Genomic DNA, 16,687 nt, shown 5'->3' on the forward strand with positions numbered 1-16,687 from the left:
ACCAGAGTCGAGAGTGTCACTAGATGTCTCTGTGCAATGGCCGGAGTCTAGTCTGGCCAGGACTGTGACTCTGCCTTAGAGATCATCCTTTAGACAAAAATTATGACATCTGGTGCCGCCTTTTATACCCAGGACACAGCCATGGGCCTTGCCGCTGACCTTGCTTTCGAGCGTCCCGCCCTGAGTGGCCGGGATGGACCGTCCGGTGAGGGGGAGGACCGGGCAGTGGGACGGTCGTTGCCAGGAGCATCAGGGGCGAGTGACATAGCCAACATGGTAGTGACACGTAATTGCTGCTGTGTCTGGAACAAGCGTTCTAACAAGCATTTAACAGTGACTAATCCCACTAATAGTCCCACCGCTACGAGAATCCAAGTAGTCAAATTGGGCCAAGAGAACCAAGAGGTGACTCGGTTCCACAGACTTTGTACAGTCTCGCCCAGTTTGGAAAGGTCGAAGGCAATGGGGGTTAACTTGATCTTCCCAAGCACTTTAAGGTCTGATTCCACCTGTTGGGAGAGGTTAGTAAAGGTAGGGAGGTTTTAAAGCTGGTCCCCTTTCTATACGATAGAAGGGTGACTAGCGCTCCTGTTGTCATCTTGTCGTTCGTCGCCATCATCAGCAGAGTTGGAGGCCGGGTCGAACGGTTCAGGTTGAAGGTTTGCTGATTTGTTGGGCAGCAGTTCCTTGGCCTCCTCGGGTGATGTCACGGTTCTCACCAGTCTTTCCGGAACCCACACTGGTTGACGTCCTGGTTCCTAGGGAAAAACACAAACAGAGCCTCTGGCCCAGCTGAGCACTGGGTCAGGGCCTTGCCATTGTCCCGACAGGACATCCTTCCATCGGACCAGACCTCTATGTGGAGGAACATTTTATAATGCCTACTGTCTCTAAAACTTTTACAGAATTTACGACGTACAAGGAATCAGAAACAATATTCAGGGGGCCAGGGAATTCTTTCAGGACTGTAATAATGACTTGCAATTCGACCCACTGAGGTTTTTGTGGTTGGAAGAGCACTGTTTTGGGAGTGTCCCCTTCCATATAGTATGCTCCTGAACCGGAGCTGGAGCCGTCCGTGTACACGGTGGGGGCGCCCACTAGTGGCTTAGGCGAAGTTACTTTAGGAAAAATTACTGGGTGTCGAGTAACAAACTGCAAAAGGGGGGCTTTTGGGAATTGATTGTTAATGCTTCCTAGAAATGTACACCGGAGGATGGCTCACTGATCTATGCACCCAGTGAGTATCTCAAGTTGCTGGGAAGAGTAAGGTACTCTGAGGTTTTCAGGTTGCTGGCCGAAATGTTGTATGGCCCTTTTAATTGATTCTAAGGCCAGATCTGCAACAGCTGTAGGATAGTGCTCTAGGACCTTTTTTGGGGAAACTCCAGGGTGAACCCAGAGTAATGGTTCTTGCTGCCATAGCACTGCCGTGGGCTGTAACTCTGTCGGCAGCACGCAGGCTTCAAAAGGCTCACTGGGGTTTATTCTTTTCAGAGTAGCGCTGCTGAGCGCCTGCTCCACTCGGGCGGGGGGCACGGCCGTAACTGCCCCTCCCCTGACCAGCCCGCTGGGGGTTCCGGGTCTCGCAAAGGAGGGCCACTGTAATTACCTGATTCGGCCACCAGAGGGAGCCCGTGGTGAAGGTTTTTGGCGAGATCACCAAAACCATTCACCGGAAGCCGCCGCGTCCCTGCAGCAGGCGCCGGCGGGGCGGAAGGCTGTGTGGGTGAGACAGGGGGCCTCCCCCAATCGATCAGCGGAGGCGCGTCTGCACCCTCGGTCTCATCACCATCTGACTCTGAGTCAGAGGTGTCTGAACTAGCGCCAGACTCTGGCGGCTTACAAGTGGGCGGCTCACTTTCACAGGAGCCGTCCGCTAAAAGGGTCTTTAAGGGAGCTAACAAAGGTAAACTTCCGGACTGCCCCATGTTTGCAGTCGGCACTGTACTTTAATCACTCGGAGAGCTCTTCCGAGTCCCCGGGGCTACCTGAAAGCCCGCGGGCCTTAACTCTCATGTAATAAGAAGTACTCACCTTCTCGCGGTGATCAAGCGCGGGAAGTCCGCTGCGAGCTCAGGATGCACGTCCTCACCAGCTCGGGGAAAGGCAGCAGAAGGGTTCCCCGTACGGGCCACCACTTGTCCGCAGCCGTCTCGTTCGGCTTCTGATCCCGGCCGGCGGGTGAGACAATGAGGAGAGACAAAGAGACGCAGACAAATCCGCGCTGGTGAGAAACACAGATCCAAGACACGTAGCAGTTGTAAGCACAGACCTTTACTGGAGTTAAGCTTGCATTCTCTGTTACAGGTTCTGCGCGGGACAGAATACCCCGCGGGGGAACAACCTCTATGCGGCCGTCAGGTACGGCTCCCTATGGGTCGTCTCCACCCACCCTGTCCGGGTAACCTCTTATATACTGTGCCCAAACCCAATAGGTTAGTGCCACGTATACAGAGGTGATTGGAAGATAGGGTTGGTGGGCGCGTACGTCATACGCGGAAACAGGATGCGGGCGCCATCTTGACTCACTCGATGGGCGGGGGGAACTCTAGAGCAGGCTGCAGCGCGACCACTAGGCCTGACCTGGGAGGCGGCTCTCCACACCAGACCCCAGGGAACTGCAGCCTAACTATATTTAAGTAAATAAATAAGTGAATTATAGGTTGAAATTGACAGTATATAAACAGGTGGTGTGAGGGATGATAATTGGGTGGTGGTCAGGAAAGATCTCTGAGGAGATGATATATAAGCTGCGTCCCGAAGAAATGAACCATAGAAGAGACAGGGAAGAACATTCCAGGCAGAGGCATAGTGCATGGAAAGACCCCAAGGCAGGAAAAAACTAGGGTTGTTTGAGGAACAGAAAGAAGCAGAGTGAGCAAAGGTGAGGGTGGTATGAGAAGAGACTGGAGAAGGAGGAGGGACAGTGTGTCAGGGTCCTCAAAACCATACTCAGGTTTGGTGATTTGCTAGGAAGACTCACAGGACTCAGCATATAGTTGATTCATAGCTATGATTTATTACAGCAAAAGGATACAAACTAAATGAGGGAAGGGAAAAGGCACATGGGGTGAAGTATGAAGAAACCAGGCACAAACTTTGAAGAGTCCTTTCCCAGTGGAATCAGGTAGGATGCCCTTGCTTCCTCCAGCAACAAGTTGTGACTACACTTGTGAATATTGTCTACCAGAGAATCTCATTAGAGACCTCAATGACCAGAGCTCTACTTGGAACTGGTCTTATAGGCACATTCTGTCTAGGATGTACCCAAATCCCAGAATCCCAGCAACATGAGCTGGTCTAGATTGGTTGTATCACTGGGCTTTAATTTTTCCTTTTGCCTTTTCCTTTATCATGCATGCTTCTGGAGGACAGAATACTTTGCACATGCTGCATACTGACAAATGTAAAACATGGTCTTTATTAAGATTCAGAAAAGTTTTCTCATACAATTATTTTTTTTTAATGAACTTGTGTCAAAGTTTTATTTCATACTTGCTGCAAGCAAAGAGACCTCTCTGGCCAATTCATAGATTTGCTTTGGGTAAGGACATTTTATAAGAAAAAGGAATGGTTAGTTGTTGACTGTTTACAATAAAAAACAACGCCTGGATGGGTGATGGTGGCGCAGTAGCAGAGTTCTCGCATGCCATGCCAGAGAATGAGGTTCAATTCCCGGTGCCTGCTCAGGCAAGAAAAAAATGGCTAGTTAAATACCATTAGATTTCAGACAAAGATGCAGCTGAAGATATGGGTAGCAAGTTCCAAGAAGAGGAATTAATCTAATTAGTGTTTATCAGAAAATTCCTTGGCCATTTTTATTCAAGTATGGTAATTTTTTCCTAGAAGAAGGTTGTAAGTAATCTTACAAAAAAAAAGAAAAAAAAGATTTTATTCAAGACCATGTTTGGGACATTTTTTCCAAACTAATAAAGAAAATAGTGTATTTTTTTTTTTTTGGTTGCAGTCTGCATAGTTATATTGTGTACATAGATCTTTAAATACAAAGGAAGGTGGCATATCTCTTGAACAATTAAACTTGGAAAAAGAATGACTTCAGTAACCACTGGAGGCCATGGATTCTCTCTTCTCTCATTAATATGCCTAGTTTTATTAGTGGTTCACGAGTAAAACCCTTACTGAAAGTTACTTCTTAAACTAGATTAAGAATAACAAAATTATTTATAAGGAAGAGGGGTGGATTATTGGAACCCAAGGGCTAGGAAGAAGCTGGGCCTTGGGGAAGTTTGCAATGAATAACTGTAAACTTATTGGGTTCTACCCAATCCTTCTAGACCTTTATACATCTCCAGTTGAAAACAGCTATTGAAAGAGTGTTTTCACTACTCTTCCTCTGCTTCTTTCTGTATTTGCTGCATTCTGTCTTGAAGAACAGCTTTTCCTGCTACTCAGGTTAGTGGATGTTGGCAGCCAACAGCCTCCAAGCTCACAAGGTCTGGCCACATTGAAGGACTAACTCTTGCTCCCAATTCCAAATTTCTGGAATTTCCTCAGCTTGCGATCATTCATAGTCCACTGAACTGAGGCTGGGGGCAAGGGTTGTGGTGGGTGAGGGTTATAATATATTAGAAAAAAGTCTCTCTCTATAAGATTGGAATATTCTTAGAGAAGGAAGAATTACTAACAACTGGGCTAAAACACAACCAAGTATTTACTACCTTAGGCCTGATCAAAACTACGGATTATTATTTTAAAGTTCAATAGAGCAATAAAGAAAACAGTGACTACTGACTACATCAGAGAAAAAGGTTAATCTTAGCTCTGGAAGGTGCCATAGCATACACCCTCTACTTTACCTCCAGTGCGGCCAATCATAAGAAATCGATTTAGAACCTTAAAAGTAGATTTCCTGGCTTTTTCTCTTCAGATCCTGATTCACTAGATTTGGAATCTGCACTAAAATTTTACCTTATTAATTCTGATGAAACAGATTTGGGGACCACTGACATATTGGCCTCTAGGTTAGCAAAAGTATCTTACTTAAAGGTTTTCCAAGAGAAGGCATTCTGTAATCTGAGTCATTCATTCTTCTTGTATTTTAGGCCTCAGAATCAGAAACTTTCTTTACAGCCAAATAAAAGTTTACCTCTACAACTGAAATATACAGGGAATGTTTTGTCTTATATTTATTATGTGATCTTTCTTTCCTAATTTCTACCCAATCCTTCTACACCTTTATACTTTATACATTTCCAATTCTGGAAATGTTATCAGTGGAATCACGTCATATATGGATTATTCAAATTCAACTATATAAACCTGGCCCAAACCTCTTTCCTTTAAAATGTGCTGCAAATTTGGCCAGACCACTGTCCAGTTCTCCTCTTTAGGGACTGGGGCAATTCCATCAGTAATTTCAATCTTGTTGGCTAGTGCCAGCCTAAATTTTGTCCAGAGTGCTAGATTATGCTGGGATGGACTTTGGTGCAATTAAAAGCAAATATAGTTTGAGGGGTGAATGCAATTCCAGGGAACCAAGATTTAGCATCAGAGATGCAAAAATAGAGAGAGGAGTGAAGTCAGAGATCAGAGAAGAGGAGAGGAGAGGTTAAGAGCTGGAGTAATTATGGAAATACAAGTATGAGGCACGTCAGGACAGGATGACCCAGCACTGGGGAGGGTAAAAAGCAGACTTCATGGTCTGTCCTCTCACTGGGTCTAGGTGAATTGGGGCGCAGGTTGGCCCACCAACCTTCTAAAGGTAAAGGCTTATCTGCAGGGCAGATGTGGGGTGTATAGATGAGGTGAACCTTATCATTTGGTAGTTTACTTTATGCCCATAATTGCTCAGTTTCCTGGGTCTTTTACCAATTTCTGAATGAATTTGCTATTCTCTAGTTCATAAGCTCTATTATAGCTTCCCTTGGACTTTTCTAATTTATTCTTTCAGTATCTTCATTCTGTCATGTAATTCTGCTGGGCTTCATGCAGTGACATATAAGTCTTTAGTAAAAGGCTTAGCAATACTAATTGACTTGACTATTAAATGTTTTCTTTGCCAGGAAGTACTGAGGTACAAATAGGCAATAGGCATTCAAATAAGAAAGGAGATAAAGTGGAACTATAAATACCAACCTTTTAAAATAGCAAGTTATTGGAAGCACTGCCATGAATTGTGAGCACCAAGATTTTAGGGGAGTGTTAAGTTATTGTAGGCATTGAAGGAAAGTAACAGAAAAATTTAAAGGACTAGAGAATTGGAGCCAGTGTGTGTGGCCTGAGAATTGGAAGTGGTTGACTTAAAAATAGAGAAGCTTGAGGGGTAAGGTCATATGTCAGCATAATCCAGGGGAACATAAGGTGGGAGTGGTCTTTGCAAAGACACGACACATTTTCTCGGAGGATCAATTAATTCAAATTTTGGTGAGAGGAGAGATCATTTTTATGTGAGTCAGTTATAGCTTTATCATGGTGTAGAGTACAAAATTCTCACAAATTGTTAAGATGAAACAGGAGACTTAAAAGAGAATTCAAGCTTGTGTGTGAGTTGCTATGACTTAGCTTCCTGAGTCCTGGATATATATGTTTACTTTCTTGAGCCATCTGGAGACATTTGAGTTCTCAAGTACAGTAGAGTGGATGGTGACCAACTTTCTCCAAGCCTAATGGAACTAGAATTATATAGGCACTTTAAAGGGCTTTCATTTATATACATAGAAGGACATTTATTGAGGATTATTATTAGAATAAATCTGGAAATATTTAAGAGCTATCCCTTACCTTAGAGAAAAGAATAACAGTGAGAGGATCTGATATGTTTTCCCCTGACACCTTCCAGTAGGCTTCTCTCTAAGACAGATTACTGGGAGAAATGTTGATACACACTTCAATCTTTTGGTGAGCCTTCTTCACCAAAATGAACGGTGATTAACAGACCTCCTATGAAGGATAGGAGTGAACAGGCTAGAGGCTGACTTGTACAGAATGGTGAAAGCAAACTACCAAATTACTGTGCTAGGTAGGACTCTAATATTTTTATATCAATAAGTTCTCTGATTCCAATGAGAAAAGAAATACTATGGATTTAAGTGAGAAGTAAACATCAACATTTTTCTTACTCTCATCCTCCAAAAGTTACTGATAATGCTTCTTTATATATCCTTCCATAATTTTTCATTCATGTTCATAGAGATACATAAACGCATATGTGACCATTTTATTTACATTTCTCCACTTGTTTTTTTTTTTTTTTTTTTGGTCATATAATGTGTTTAGGAGATTTACCCTACAATTTCCTATTTCATTCTTTCTAATATCTGCAGGTTATTCCATCATGTGACTGAACCACTCATTACTTAAACAATCCCATATTGGAGGATATCTAGATATGTGGCAGATGCAGCAAGTTGCCTTATCATGGATAAATTAGAATCATTTATCCATTCTAATTTCTTTTTGATGAAGAGAATGATTTCGTAAAATATAGCAATTTCTTCAGTAAAACTTTTAGCTCCCCTTCAATCTTTTGTAGGTAGAGGTAGCAGTTGATACGGCTTCGGCCATGGAGACATAAATTTAAGGCATGCATTCACAACGGGAACTATTAGCCCCCTTAGTTCTGGGGTGAAAAATCTTAAATTTGTGGTGTTCCAAAGCTCAAACCCTTCCTTTAAAATCTTCTTTAGTACTTATTTCTCTTGGTTTTGCTTGTGTATTTCTTGAGCAGCATGAAATTGAGTTTATGAAAAGTACTCAACGTGTATGCAAGATCAGTCTACAAAATCATGATGAATAGGGGACTGTGATTGCAGGATTTCTTCTTGATTGATTGCTCAATTTCCAAGTCAAAGGATGAGAGGGCCTGAGCATGTGATTGGCTGCCACTGATTGCCTTGTGGGTTTAGTTTATGCTTGATACTCAGTGCTTTTGTGAGTGATGTGGGCTTAAGAATTAAATATAAATAGTTTATATTTAAATTTAAAAAATTATTCAACCCATCATTAAAGGGATTAAAGGAAAACATGTCAACATGTTCTCACATTGAGCAAAAGTTAAAAGTTAAGTTCTATTATAAGTAAGATAGCAAGAAACATCATTTTATTTGTCTTCTTTGCCTTTAGCCACTCTTTTTTGGATCGTCTCTCAATAGGACATTCTTGTCACTTTAAACTTTCCCTTCCAAATCTCCCAATCAAAATCTTTTTTAAGGAAAAGATGACAGTGCCAAAATATAAATGATAGAAAATAGCATAAATGTTTACCCTTCCAAGAATATTTGCTTTTTAGAAAGCTTAAAAATCCTAAACCAAAGGATGAGTACCTTTAGTCTAATTAAAAATAATCTCTAGGGTGGGTCACGGTGACTCAGCAGGCAGAGTTCTTACCTGCCATGCCGGAGACCTAGGTTTGATTCCTGGTGCCTGCCCATGTTAAAAAAATAATAATAATAATAACCTCTAATTTCCTTATTTTCCTATTAATCAGAGTACCTATTAGTGAGAAAAATTAAATACATAATAAACGAATAATCACAAATTTTTCCAATACCCAAGTCTTTCCAAACATTTTTTCTGCAAATTTTTTCCCACAAAAATGGAATTATATTCAACATACTGTATTGTAACTTTATTTTCACATTTAACAATGTACTTCATGCATCGTTCCATGTCCTTATTCATCTTTTCATATAGAGTTACTGCATTGCATTGTATGGACACATCATAGTTGATTTAGTTAGAGGGAGCTGTCTAAGTTTGGCCATGGAAGTTGTTTTCAAATTATTGCTATATAAAAAAAGCTTCCTTCACTGTCCATTTTCTTATCTCCTTAGGACAAAAGGATGGAGTTTGGGCAGGACACGGTGGCTCAGCAGGTAAGAATGCTTGTCTGCCATGCCCGAGGACCCGGGTTCGATTCCCGGTACCTGCCCATGTAAAAGGAAAAAAAAAAAAAGGATGGAGTTTGTGTCATGGAATTTTGAACAGTAGCCAGGGAGCAGGGGAGGAATTTTTTAGGAGAGAGTAGCTATCATTTTGGCCTGGGTGTTACGCTGGCTGTGACCTCATGGATTTCACGGGTAATGCAGATTGACTCAGAGATATATCGCACATGTCAACATAATTACTACAGTTTATCATATCTCCATTTACTCTGTAGCATCTGTGTGGCTCCCTCCCTGGCCGTCTGCTTCAGGCATCTTGTGGCCAGAGGTCAGTTTCCTGTCATTGTCTTTGATAGCCTGGATGTTATTGTCATTTGCATTTTGTCTGGCTCCGCTCTGATTATTTCATCTTGATTGGGTCAGCGGAGGTCAGTGAGGTCGGTCTCTCTCATGGGGAGCAAATCCATCCAGCCTGCAGGCAAATTTATTTCCGCTGCATCTTGTTATCCAAGGTGGAATAAATTGAGGTCATGGATTCACAGACAAACAAAACACAGATTTTAAAAATATTTTTGAGCAATACCACTTTTTTTCTTTATTAGAGAAGTTGTGGATTTAGAAACAATCAAGCATAAAATGCAAGATTCCCAAATACCACCCTATTATTAACAACTTGCATTGGTTTGTAATAATTTATGTTTGTGCAGTGTACTTCCATGGATTTAAAAAAATATATGTTCTGATACCATATACAATCTAACATTTCCCCTTTTAATTAAATTCATATAAATTCAGTACTGGTAATTGTGTTCATAATATTGCGCTACCATCATTACTATCCATTACCAGAATATTTCCATCATTCTAAATATGAATCCTGTAATTATACTTTATTAAAAATATATTATGTTAAGCCATGGACTATAAGTTAATAGCACAGTTATAAAAATGTACTTTCATCAATTGTGATAAATGTAACACACCAATGCAAGGTGTTAATAATAAGGTGGTATATGGAAATCCTGTATTTTATGTATGATTGTTCTGTAATCTCACAACTTCCTTAATAAAAACATATATATTGCATCATAGGCATGGACAGGGGTGATAATACACATATTTAACAATCAGAAGAGATGGATACCACTTATCAGAATGGATGCTGGCATTGAATAATAAGCAAGGCCATATTAGCGTGTACTTACTATGTATCAATGGGATTGTGGAAAAATATAATTCTCATTCTTTTTACCCCTAAGAACTACTGTCATCTAAATAATGAAATTCCTGCCAGTTGGATTCAGGGGGCTCTTATCTCTCCCAACTTGAACAAATCTTCCTAAAACTCACTTAAAAAAGTGTCTCTACTGTGCTGAAATAATCAGTGGATATCTATTTTTATTAAAGATCCAAATTCTTAAGTTGGATGTGTTAGTCAAAATTTTCTGGTTGCAAGTGACAGAACTCAATTCAGACTATATTAAACATAAATGGCAATTTTGGGTTTACATTAGTAGGGCATCTTTAGGCATGTTTAGATTCAGGCTCAATATTATTGTTTGGACTCTTCAGTGATTATCTCTGACCCTCTTTGTATGCTGGCCTAATTCTCTTCTTTAGCAGATGGTCTTCTTCCAAACTGGGTTCACTTTGTGGCCATGTGACCTGTGTAGTCACAAAGGGCCCTGCACTTAAAAGGGCCCTATGCTTGGTTCACACTGCTGACCCTGTCTTAAGGCTTTTAATAAATTTGAACAGAGAGCCTGCATTTTCATTTTGTGCTGGGTCTTGACACTTAGGTAGCCAATCCTGCTGGCAGGAGATGGCCACTGTCAGCTCCAAGGAAATGTTCTTCAGGCACTGTGATCCCCAAAGCAAAAGAAGGTCTCCTGCATTAGCATTAACCAAAATGTCTCCATAAGGATTCTTATGGGCCTGGATTAAATCGTGTGTCTAGCCCTAAATCAATCACTGTGACCAGGATGATAGGATATTTGATTGACCAGGCTAGGTCACATGCCTCATTTTGTGTCTAGGGAGAGGGTGTGGCTGCTATGATTGACAGTATAACCAGAACCACAAAGGAATGGGAGTGGATTGTGCCTTCTCCAAAATGTATAACACAGTGTCTCCTAGTCAGGCATCCTGCAAGGGGGCCCTGGTTCAGTAGGGAGCAGTGGCAGTGGCACTGACTGGCTCTGTGACTTCAGCAATGGCATTGCTAAGGTCACCCTGGCTAGGAAGCAAAGCAAGTGGCCAAGGCCCAAAGTTGAGGCGGTAGTTAGCAGGAAAGGGAGAGCAGTAATAAAGGCTGTTTGTACTTTGGTGGAACATAAACTCAGATCCACTCACATTCTTATGATATTCAGATTTGTTATGAGAATGGAATCCCTTACTGCTTCTTCAAGAGGAAAGGTGCAAATTCAGTCCTTTAGGGTGGATGAGTATAGAAAATAGCAACCCAAGTGACAGTCCTACTGCAGGGCCCACAATGTAACTGGTATTCAGCATCTCCCTCCTTCTTCAGTCTGTCTAGACTTCTTCCAGCATGGATCAGTGCTTCAGCTGGTCTGGGCTGCTGACTTGGTGGAGTGACCTGGATTTTCATCCCTGAGGGGTGGGAGTCTTTTACTGCCTTGTCGTTGTTTGTCTGTGGTTACTACAGTTGCCCATTTCAAGTCACCAGTAGAATAGATACAAAAAGAGATGCCCCCGTGGATTCGCAGGGTTCCACTCATTCCCTCCTCTGCCCCTATTTTGTAGCAGCACCTGAGCGTCTCATGGTAACCTTGGTGGTTCTCTTGTGCTGTCTAGAGTATTCATTGAATGGAAAATTTGCCCACATTTTATTTCTTCTTCCAAGGGATCTTGGTTATTCTTGGCACTTTTTCTAAAAATAATAAAATTTGACCAAAAGGTTACTGGGTAGCTCTCAGAATCTCCAATAGACTAGAGAAACTGGCTCAGGGCTTTGCAACCATCTAAAATCATGTTGTCAAACTGGTATCATGATGATCCCACAACTATAGCTGCCCAGCAATGGATGCCATAACTTTCCTTGTCACACTGTAACCGCTGGTCCCTGGATGCTGCCCCTGGCATCACTGCTGCTCCTGGAACTGTACATCTACTGTTTTATCCCCAGAGAGTTGCATCAGTAGTTTTCCCGTGGGTCATGCTTCCGTGCTGCAAGGGAGGCTGGAATGTAAATAGCCAGGATTTTTAGATTCTATAGTGGAAAGCAGGATTTCACCCCATCATCAAAACTTGTAAGTGGAAAGCAGGATTTCACCCCATCATCAAAACTTGTAAGGGTTCTACATGGGAAGGGAATTCAGATGGAGGAAACAAACAAACAAAATGTTAAATACCTATAACTAAGAAAAGAAGGGAAGACAATCAGCATTATGGGCTGATAAACTTTAATTCAATGCAATAATATTGAAAGTCATTCACATTCTGATCCCCAATATCTTGCACCTCCATTATAGCCAAACTTGTTTCTCATTAACCCTTGGACATATATCCCATAAACTTATCTGTCCCCACACTTTGCCCTCCTGCTATTTCCTTCTATTTGGAATGAAGGCAACACTCCTAATCTAATTCTACTCAACTCTCAAAATTGAGTTGTAATTTCTCAAATACTACTGAAGTCTCCCCAAACAATTTTTTCTCATAGTGGCCCTATTATTCAAACTCACAGAGTATTTATTATAATCTGTGATATAGACTTATAAATTAATAGTGAATTGTCACATACAATTTTTGTATTTTATGTATATATGTGTGTATATATATGTATATATAAAGTATATAATCTTTGTGATTGTTTAATGTATATTTATTTATATATTGCATACCTAACTAGATTATGTACTATGAAGGACATGGACTCTTTCTTAACTTTCTTTACATGTGCTTTGTGAAAAGCTGATATATATGTTCTCTCTGCATGACTAATTTCTTTTATTTTATTAAAAAAATTTTTTTTTCTGCTCTCTTTTTATTCCGTAATTTCCAAACCAGCTCTTACCACACTTCTTTCTTTTTTGGCCAGAGCACACAAAGTCAATTCTAAAAGGTCTTGAAATAAATAATTAAGAGGAGAATAATTTGGAACTTATCTTTGTACCCTAGATTTTCTACCTATAGACCATTTTTCTCCTGAAATGAGCCTTCTTTCGACTTAATCTAAGATGGGTGCTATGCTAGTTTGAAACGATTATGTACCCCGGAAAAGCCATGTTTTAATCCTGATCCAATCTTGTGAGGCCAGACCTATTTTTTAGGGTAGAAATCTTTAATTAGAGTGTTTCCATGGAGACTGATCCTCTCAATGTGGATGTGGCTTTTTGGTGAGATTAATTCCGTGAAGATTTGACACACCCAATTGTGGGTGTGACCTTTTGATTAGATGGAGATGTGACTCTGCCCATCCGAGGTGGGTGTTGATTAGTTTATTGGAGTCCTTCAAAAGGAGAGACATTTTGGAGAAAACACAGTAGCTTCAGAGCTGACAGAGATGCCTGAAGAACAGTTGCTAGAGAGCCCACAGAGATGCAATTGTTTGGAGATTCTTGGCGTGAATCAGAGAGAGCAGATGCCTAGACATGGGTGTGTGGAGATGCAAAGCCCAGTGTTAGTTGCTATGTGCCTTCCCATGAGATACTAAGCAAGCTAAAGCTGAGAGTTTTGCCCTGGATTTGCTAAGTGGAGGCCCACAGATGCTTTGAGAGGAAACCACTGGAATCAGAAGGTGGAAGCAACGGAATTGGGAACAAGGGCCACCAGACACCAGTCATATACCTTCCCATATGACAGACATCGGCCTTTCTTGAGTCAAGGTATCTTTCTCTGGATGCCTTAGTTTGGACATTTTTATGGCCTTAGAACTGCAAATTTTAACTTAATAATTTCCCCTTTTAAAAGCCATTCTATTTCTGATATATTGCATTCCAGCAGCATTCAGCAAAGTAATACATGTGCTATGGCAGATTGATTGCAAAAATGTCTCCAATTTGTCATCCCTTTCCTATATCCATGCCTTTCTGTAAAAAGACTTTACAGATCTTTCCACCAAGAGTAGAATTTTCCCTTTCCTTAGGCTGGCCTTGTGACTTGCTGTGGCCAAAAGAATATGGCAGAAGTGACCATGTGCCAGTTCTGAGGCTGGAGTCTTAAAAACTTTTCACACTTCTATTCTCTTAAAACCCTTCCACCCTCATGTTAACAAGCCCAGGCTAGTTGCCATAACTCCAGCTGACAGTCAGACTGGTGAGTGAGGCCAGACATGTGAATGAGGCAATTCTTAAACAAGTCAGCCCCCAACTGACTCACCATAATCACAGGCACATGAGTGAGCCCAGCCCAGACTAGCAATGTCAGACACTGACCAGCAGAACCGCCCTGCTGATTTATGAACAATAGTAAAATACTTATGTTTGCATTTTGGGGTAATTTGTTATGTAGCATTACTATGGCAATGGACTAGACATCTAAGTTCCCATTGTTACTGACTCAGTGCAGTACTACACATTGTGAGCTACTTAAAAGCATGCATTGTATAGTGTTTTTATCTTTCTACTTCCCCATACTTTTAATTAGCACAGTGACTTATAGTCAGCACTTGGCCAATAAATATTTGTTAGGAAAAACATATCCTCCAGCTACTTCCCTCTTACTCTGCTCCTTTTCACAGTGACATTTCTTAAAAGGGTAATCAATAGTGATTGACTTCATCCCACTCCACTGAGCTACTTTCTGATTCTTATCACTCTCTCATAATGCTCTCCTTTGAGGACCTCTGTGCACCAGGAGGCAAGCTTCTTATGACCAGGCTCTTTTCTCTTTCATTGCTGAATCCCACTGTGTAGGACATTTTCTGCAAACCCAGTGGGCTCTCAATTAGTATTTGTTGAATGAAAATGAGATAATAAATGGTGACTGCATATTGTGAGAGGCTGAATACTTACCTAATTTTTCTTTTTTTTTTAAATAGTAGTTATGCTCAAACCTGAAAATAGCCCTTTAACAATCCTCCACACAATCATTCCTCTTTCAAGACAAAATCCAACCTTGATTAGGAGAGTCTTTTCTTCTTAATGACAATGAGTTACTGAAAGAAGAAAGAAAAGGAGGAGGTGTATATCCTAATTAAGTTCACTACTAACTTTAGATGAGTAATTGGTATTTTATAAATATAAAATTCTCAAAAGTAAAATAATTATTGGAGTTGTCAGTCAACCAACATTCATATCATCATAAATTTCCTCTTTTTCTTTCCTATCATTATTTTAAGATGGATGTGATGGGGTTTTAAAATAAGAAAAATTATTCAAGTAAATATGATACATATTACATCATACTGATGAATTAAGTCAATAGACTAATTTCTTCTCTGGTAGCAGCTAATAAGCTAAAAAGAAAACTCCATTGTGATCAAGCATAAGGCCATTAGTGACTAGTCAAAAACTGGCAAATTCCATAATTAAATAGAATTGCACCATTGTCAAGCAAAAGGGTGTCTATGCAATAGTAGTTGGAAACAAAGGAATCCAGGGGAATAACACATTTTGAAAAGGATGAAGCTTGACATAACCTTATGTTGTAGCATTCACAGCACAGAGCTGCTAAGAGCAATAGAAGGCAGACCAGTTTCTTTTAAAACCTTTTAAGTTATAAAAACTGAAAGTAAGATTTTTTTCTTTATCTTTAACAAAAACCAGATTCCCAAACTGCTGGCTGTGCTGGTGTTAAAACTGAGAATGAATAAGAGGTTTTCAGCTCAAGTACTCCCAGCTGATCCCTGCAAAATGCTCCACAGGCCCCATTCAACTTAGAGTAGGAGGAATTGCTGGTTCCATAGGCATTCAGCAGGCAGCGGCTCAAGAGCCACTAATGAACTGATCAGCGCTTTCTATAATTAAGCATTTGTTCTGAAATGCGGGGTATGTGTAGGCTTTCCAGTAGTTTCAACTTACTTTTCTCCCACCATGACAGAATCCTTGGGGAGGCAGGAGGGTCCTAAGATATGTGGTGGAGAATTAAACACATCTTAGTGGGCGTATGGACATTACTCAAAGGAAGGCATGAATTAGTCATGACATTTGCTGAAGGACAAATGAATTCCCAGTTATCTCTATTATCAAATACCTTCTATGGACAGTTGGAGAAATTGGATATGAAAAATGAGTCAGTCATGCTAATACTACTGAGTTGCCTTGTTTGTGAGCTGCTTGTGTCAAGAATTAGTTGAAAAAAAAAAGAGTTGAAAAGTGATTGAGACAGATGGCATGACCATTTGTTTCTCCATTTTGCCTGGATTCTTCAGATCAGGAAAGAAAATGCTTGATTCCATGCTTGTGTATATAAATAGTATTTTGCAAAAAACAAGTGTTATGATTTAATCAAAGACCAACTTTATTTTTCTCTTTTGTGTTTTGCTTGGTGAATAAGATGCTTAACAGATCTATCTATGGTCATTTTAGGTTGGAAATACAATCTGAGTTCAGAAATTAAGTATGTTTAGTTCAAAATTTCTGAATTTAATTTAATGTAAAATATTCTCTCCACCTTAGTTCTGTCTTCTTTAGCCTAGAAGCCTAGGTGTGGGGTGGTTGGCTCCTTTTTATTTCTCTTCCTGTGCTTTTCCTCCTTCCCCCATCCCAGCTTGCTGACCAGTTTCTAACCTCTCCAGATAGAAGTGATGGACTGGACAGGGCTTTAAAGCAGTCTTCTTTCACGGGCTTTTCCTACCTGGAGCCCTCTCTCCTCCTCTTTCCTTGCACCAAGCCAATGTGTCTAGAGCAGTATGCCAGTTTGAAGCTATTATGTACCCC

The 16,687-nt window shown here is 40.7% G+C and overlaps 1 long non-coding RNA gene across 1 annotated transcript in view; it reads left to right on the forward strand.

Annotated features, from left to right (window-relative positions):
* Positions 1–3,031: 3,031 nt before the first annotated feature.
* The window catches only part of LOC143690167 (uncharacterized), a 128,232-nt gene continuing 114,576 nt past the window's right edge, over positions 3,032–16,687 (forward strand). Inside the window, exon 1 of the long non-coding RNA XR_013179019.1 lies at positions 3,032–3,130. This is a non-coding gene — a long non-coding RNA (uncharacterized LOC143690167). The remainder of the gene's footprint in view (positions 3,131–16,687) is intronic.

This window comes from Tamandua tetradactyla, chromosome 7 (assembly GCF_023851605.1).
Source record: "Tamandua tetradactyla isolate mTamTet1 chromosome 7, mTamTet1.pri, whole genome shotgun sequence".
Lineage (NCBI taxonomy): Eukaryota > Metazoa > Chordata > Mammalia > Pilosa > Myrmecophagidae > Tamandua > Tamandua tetradactyla.